This window comes from Equus caballus, chromosome X, assembly GCF_041296265.1.
Source record: "Equus caballus isolate H_3958 breed thoroughbred chromosome X, TB-T2T, whole genome shotgun sequence".
Classification (NCBI taxonomy): Eukaryota; Metazoa; Chordata; class Mammalia; order Perissodactyla; family Equidae; genus Equus; species Equus caballus.
Window position 1 is genome coordinate 11,332,250 of NC_091715.1, and position 7,708 is coordinate 11,339,957.

Here is a 7,708-nt window from a genome sequence, read left to right on the forward strand (position 1 = left end):
AATGAATGGGTGATTGCACTGGTGATGCACGAGGTGGCGGGGGCAGAGGAGGCAATGAATGACAGTCTCACTAATGATAACCCATATGAACAAGTCGCTAAATAAAGTTACTACTTCCTCCTTTGAATCTGGCCTTTTCAGAAAAATTCAACAATCTCACCTCTTCACTTTCCTCTATTGCAGTAGATATACCTATAATCCAGGTTCATTTTTCTCTGTGTGAAGGATAAACTGTAGTGGCAGTAAGAATGGAACTAGGAAATACATTAAACTCTTCCTGCAATAGCAGTGAAAATCTCAGTGTTGCCAAGTTATCTTAACAAAGCTGGTCATGCATAAGTGACCATAGTATGTCATTATATGCTAGGATATTCTACCATTGTACCAATATTTATTATACCTGACACATACATATGGTATATATATATATATATGGTATATATATATATATATATATATATATCAGGTGATATATAACAACACCATCACTTTATCTCTACAGGGGTACAGATACTCAGGAGAGGAGTTTAAGACAACTCCTTTTATGATGCCCTTGTTATGCCATAAATCTAACTATAAGACTTAAATTTAATCTTGATATTTTCCTATTTCTAAAAAGCTTTTAAGCTATGGTGGGTATAGTACCTTGTGCTTTTTCAATTTGATGGCTAACCTTTGAAGGGGATTCTGGAAGCCAAGAGAATATCATTGCTGCTACCAGCCATTGATTCAGCAAATATTTGCTGGGCTCCTTGTACGTGATTGGTTGTGAGCTGGGTGCTAAGGATACAGATGAATAAGCTATGAGCCCCACTCTTAAGCGCTTTTAGTCTAGGAATTATAAACAAACATCTGGGTAAACAATTAACTCTATAGAGACATAAACTGTGACAAATGCATGTACAGTGTACAGTGACACCCAAAGGAGACCATCATGAATTCTGCCTAGAATATGAAGGAAAAGCTTCACAGAAGAGATGAAATTGAACCAAGCCCTGAGTGATGAGTTGAGACCAAGGTAGCTTGACCCCTTACAATGAAGTGGTATGTTTCAAACTTGAGTGATAAAATGATAGAAAAAAATGGTTTGGCATCTCAGAGTTGACTTATAGTATTTTTTATTCTAATGATATTTTGAAATGTACATACATAAAACTAGGTATAAAATCCTTATGCTTTTATTCTATTATAAAATCAAAACAAATTTAAAAAGTAAGTATGATCAAAGCTACAATACCAGTTGAATCCAACTTAGCCACATTTCATTTAATGTAATGGATGATGTTCTCCTGAAACCGAATTGCTGATGTTGTACCTTCTGTTTCTCTGGCTTATCAAAGTAATATGCGCAAAGGAAAGGAATATTCTTAAGAATAAAATAGTATAAAAGAGCTTATGATGAAAAACTGCAATTGCCTACCTTGGAAGAAACCACTATTTCTAATTTCCTCTGATAGGTACTGCTTTATTTCTCAATAATTTGCTTATACTGATATTTGTATTTGTGTATCAACCTTAAGCATCTTGTATCGATCTCTTTATTTCTAGATGTAGACTTAAGCCACTTATCCACTCTTCACTTCCCCTCTATATTCCACCCAACAGAGTGACAAGAGTGGTCACTTCTGCAACACTAAATAGCATTTTAAAGATTTTATTTTTCTCCTTTTTCCTCCCCAAAGCCCCCCGGTACATAGTTGTATGTTCTTTGTTGTGGGTCCTTCTACTTGTGGTATGTGGGACGCTTCCTCAGCGTGGTTTGATGAGCAGTGCCATGTCCACGCCCAGGATTCGAACCAAGAAAACACTGGGCCGCCTGCAGCGGAGCGCGCGAACTTAGCCACTCAGCCACGGGGCCAGCCCCTAAACAGCATTTTAAATTTCTATGTCTATGTCTGGGACCATCAAACATAGGCTCTTTCTCTTTTCTCTCATTTCGTTAGAAGAGGACAGTACTATCCCATCCTTCCTTCTATCATCCTTCTCCACCCCACCCTGTTCATCTCGATTGCTAGATATTGTCAATTATATCTTTCTTTGTAAGATAATATTCATATCTTGACTTGTAATCATAATTAAGTTTGTATGATTTGTCTATAGATTGATACTAAAGGCTAAAAACCTGTAAGCTTTGTTAACATAGGTTTGACCAAATATTGTTTACCAACATGTAGAACCAAATGATGGTCTCTGGAGGGAGACGGTTGAAATCCCAGTTCTGCTTGTACTATCTGTGTAACCTTGGGTGAGCAAACTCACTGTGCTTTAATTGCCTCATCAGAAAAATGGGGAATAATAATTTTACCTACCTCATAAGGTTGCTATGAGTATTTAAGTGAATTAGTATATGTAAAATATACAGTTCCTATATATAGTAACTCCTCAATAAATATTAGCTTTTATTTTGTTTTATGCATTTCCTTCCTGTGGCTTTCAGAGGAGAATGCCCTTGGTGTCAGGTTCGAATTGATGATCTTCCTTTAGATACTTGACTAATGGCTTTTCCCTTATTCTATGTCAGCTCCAAATTGTTCATGTTGTCTCTTCTGCGGATTCCCTTTATATCTGGACACTCTCCTCTTAGACTCCTCCATCCTGTTGCATCCTTCCTCCTCTGGCTGAACTGGATGTTCTCTAAGTCGGCTCACAGCTTTGTTGGCCTCAGATTTCCCTTCCCCATCTCCATGAAACTCCTTTTCACATCTCTTCTTTTTTAGATCCCCTGTTTCCTCTGTTTCTTGTCTTCCTATCTCTGGGCTTATTTAATCATTTTTTTCTTCATCTAATACAGACCTCTCCACCCCTACCCAAATCTGGCATGTCCGATCACATAAACAATTTTGGCCAATAGCCATAAGCAGTGATTTTATTGATTAACTGGTTGATTGATGAGTAAGTTTCTGTTTCTAGGAATAACTTAGTTTTTCTTAATTTTTAAAAATTTTATAAAATAGGTTCTATTTCATCATTTTTCCACTTATTTTATTGAGGTCATAATGGTTTATAGCATTGTGTAATTTCAGATGTACATTATTATTTATCAGTTTCTGTATAGATTGCATCATGCTCACCACCAACAGTCTAATTTTTATCCTCACCATATATATTGTGCCCCTTTACCTCTTTTGCCCACCCCCTCACCCCCTTCCCCTCTGGTAACCATTAATCTGTTCTCTTTATCCATGTGTTTATCTTCCACATATGAGTGAAATCATGCAGTGTTTGTCTGTCTCTGTCTGGCTTATTTCACTTAACATAGTACTGTCAAGGTCCATCCATGTTGTTGTAAATGGTACGATTTTATCTTTTATATGGCTGAGTAGTATTCCATTTTATATATACCACATCTTCATTATCCATTCATCAGTCAATGGGCACTTAGGTTGCTTACACACCTTGGCTATTGTGAATAATGCTGCAATGAACATAGTTGTGCATAAGTCTCTTTGAATTGTTGATTTCAGGTTCTTTGGATAAATACCCAGTAGTGGGATGGCTGGGTCATATGGTATTTCAATTTTTAATTTTTTGAGAAATCTCCATACTGTTTTCCATAGTGGCTGCACCAGTTTGCATTCCAACAGCAGTGTATGGGGGTTCCCTTTTCTCCACATCCTCTCCAACACTTGTTATTTTTTGTCTTGTTAATTATAGCCATTATGACAGGAAGGTGATATCTCATTGTACTTTTGATTTGCATTTCCCTAATAATTAGTGATATTGGACATCTTTTCATGCACCTGTTGGCCATCCCTATATATTCTTTGGAAAAATGTCTGTTCATATCCTCTGCCCGTTCTTTGATGGGGTTGTTGGTCTTTTTGTTGTTGAGTTGTATGAGTTCTTTATGTTTTGGAAATTAACCCTTTGTTGGATATATTTGAAAATATTTTCTCCCGCTTGGTAGGTTGTCTTTTCATTTTGTTCTTGGTTTCCTTTGCCTTACAGAAGTTTTTCTTTTGTTTCCCTTGCCTGAGTAGACATGGTATTCAAAATGATGCTGCTAAGACCGAGATCAAAGAGTATACCGTCTATATTTTCTTCTAGGAATTTTATGGTTTCAGGTCTTAGATTCAAGTCTTTCATCCATTTTGAGTTAATTTTTGTGTATGATGTAAATAAAACCACACACCTATGGGCAGCTAATCTTTGACAAAGGGGCCAAGAACATACAATGGAGAGAAGAAAGTCTCTTCAATAAATGGTGTTGGGAAAACTGGACAGCCACATACAAAAGAATGAAAGTAGACCATTATTTCAATATTTTTTAAATAAAATATATCCTCAAGTAACTTCCTAAGAAAAAATGCTGGGTGCCAAACTTTCTTGCATGTCTGAAAGTCTCCATTCTGTCCTCATACTGGTTTGATATCTTCTCTGTTAATGGAATTTTAGGTTAAAATTATTTTCCCTCAGAACTTTCAAATTCTTGCTTTACCAGCTTTTAGTAGAGTTACCATCTGTACCGGTGTACCTATGATAGTCATGGTTTATACCTGTTATCCTAGAGACTGATCCATGTGCCACAGTTGAGATTTCCTTGGTTGGACAATAAATCACATGGTCCCTGTAGCATTTAGCATCTAGTGTGACTGATGAAAAGAAAGATGGTGGCTTAATTCTTGTTCCATTCTAGGTAACTTGTATTCTCTTCTTGAAAGTGTTTAGGCTTTTTTCTTTACCCTCAGTGTTATAAGAAAATCATAGGATGTGTAGGGGTGTTTTTTTTTTCTTTTATTGTAATGGCCATTGGCTGTCCCTTTCAATTTGAAGGCATTTTTCTTATTCAGCCATAGAAGATTATCTTTCCTAATTACGTTGAGAACTTACTGCTCTCCATTTTCTCTATCCTCACTTTCTTTAATTCCTAAGTTTCTGACTTAGGTAACTGACAGGATGTTTGGGCTACTTACCAAAACAGGGAATATGGAGGAGCAGACGTAGTGAGAAAGTCAATTTTGGACAAGTGCTTTGCCTGTGGGATATCTAGGTAGAGAACAAGATTACATGTTCTCTACTCAGAAAGTTTTCCTTTCCTTTTATCTATAATTTCCTAAGAATTAGGAGTATGTCTTATTTGCAGTGTTGTTGGGAGGGAAACATTCACTTGGGAAATTACTTGGGGAAAGTGTAGTTACCAAAAATCCCATGATTCAAAATATGGTTTCTCCATATTATGCCATATTCTTCAGTTATGCCAAAGGTCTTAGTGCAGGTTAAAATTTTCCACTCCCTGGAATAACCAAACAATAGCATTTGTGATAGGCAGGGAACAATTAATGTCAATTCCAAAGGCACAAAACCTGCAGCTAGGGGAGGAGAACTAAACAAGCATGCTTCTTCCATCCCTTTCCTTTTCTTCTCTAGTTTCTTCTTTCTCAATCACACATTACCAGAACATTTCAGCTCTCACATTCCAGGATAGCTTGCAAGGCTCGGAGTATAGTATAAAAACACTCCAAGGTCATAAGACATTTCCAGTTGATTATTCCACTTGAAAGAGAGAAGAAGCTTGAGAAAATGAAATATTAAAATGCCTCTCCTGAAACTCTCCTGGAATCCTGTGGCTGCCACTGCACAAAATGTTCCCTTTTAGTACAGGAAATTGGAGCCTTGGGGACCCCAGCGGTTGTTCAGTTCATTTAAGCATTTAGCCCACAGGCATTTTAAGATGGTTCCTGAGGGATTCTCCTTAGTTCCTTCCCACTGGTCCTTCTTTGACACAGTGTTGGCAGAAATATATGCTAGAGTATTTAAGCAGGTTCCAATCTGGCCAAGGAATCTATGTGTGTTAGGAGGCCCTAAAGAATGGGCTGATTAAAAGACTGTTGAGAGTTAGAAGTAGGATACTGATAGCAGAACACCATCTATCTTGCATGAGACTGAACTGATGACCCACAAGAAAGATTTAGAAGTCAAAATGGTACCTGGAGAAGATGTGATTTCATTTGTGTGATGGAAAAACCTCTTATTATAGATCCACAAAGATCAAGAATGTTGTAGTGGACACTATGATGGCCTTCCCAGATGTCCCTTCAAGAATGAGAGACTTAGACCTCCAGCTGCTTGGAGCCCTCATTAGGGACTGCCTCAGCTGAATCTACCAGACTGAACCAAGCTCATGCTCTCTTTCCAGGGCAACCTCATCCAATGATGAATAATGCAGGTGGCATAAATGCCTAGTCCCTAGGACATCCCTGGACAAGTCTGAAGGGACACCCCAGCTGCGATGTCCCCATGGGATGAGCTGACACCTTTTCTCCCTAGCCCAATCCTGCTTCTTTCCTCTCCCTTCCATAGGTACTGATCCCAAACACTCCGTAATAAATGCCTCAGCCCTTAACTCCAAGTGCCATCTTGTACCATACCTAAGTCTGCTTCCCAGGCAACCCAACTTGTAACAAATGGAAAGAGCTTAAGTGCAAGTGCCTTGCCAAAAGGCATCCTGATACCTCCAAATCTGTGGGAGCAACCTCTAGATGTTTATGCAGTGTTTCAAAGTTAACATAGTGCTTTCAACTTATTAGAGTCTCAAATCCACTCTGTAAGTTAGGGATATTTTTATCACCATTTTACAGATCAGGAATTTGAGTCTCAGAAAAGTTTAGTGACTAGTATATAGGCTCAATTCACTAAACCATTGGGGGAATCCTAATGATGGTAGTGTAAAGAGTAGCCTTAAGGTTGGGAGCTACTTAAGTTTGACTGTTACCTCCTGTATTAGTTTTCCATTGCTGCCATAACAAATCACCACAAACCTAGTGGCTTAAAACAGCACAAATTTATTATCTCACAGTTCCATAGGTCAGAAGTCATGGTAGGCTTAGCTGGTTTCCCAGCTTCATATTCCACAAGGCCAAAATAAAAGTGTTGACTGACTGGTTCTTACTGGGAGACTCTGGGAAAAGTCAGTTTCCAGGCTTATTCAAGTTGTTGGCTGAATTCAGTTCCTTGTGGTTGTAGGACTGAGGTCCCTCCCCATTTCCTTGCTGACTATCAACCAGAGGCCAGTCTTTGCTTCTAGAGGCTGCTCACATTCTTTCTTATGCTTTCCATGTGCCCCTCATTCTCCAGCATCAGCAAGTCAAGTCCTTCTCATGCCTGGAATTTCTACAACTTTGTTTCTGCTTCATCCCTCTGAATGCCTCTTCTGCATTCCTCTTCTGTTGCATCTCTCTTCTGATTTGGGCCAGAGAAATTTCTTTGCTTGTAAGGGCTCATGTAATTAGATTGGACCCATCTGAGTAATCCAGGTTAATCTCCCTATTTTAAGGTCCAGTAACCAGAATTACATTGGCAAAATCCCTTCACTGCAATATCTACACTAGTGTTTGATTGAATAACTAGAGGATGGAAATCTTGAGGAGACATTTTTAGAATTCTGCCTACCACATTTCATGACTTGTGTATCTAAAGCAGATGGCAGCCTCTAGGTCCAGGGTGTAGGCTGTGTTTGATACATTTGAGTGTGCTAACTTTCATTGCCACTTCTCAGAGGCTGACACCACTGAAATGAGGAATTATGAAAAACCAACAAAATTATACAGTATTCTTTACACTCAGCCCCTATCTTCTTGACCACTGTGTGGTCCAAATATCACTGATAGTTCTTTACGGCCAGGGTTTCCCAAATGTTCTTAATGATATCCTTCACTTGTTTCCCATGACTCTACTCTCTAGATCCTGATTCAGTGAATCTGAGATGGAC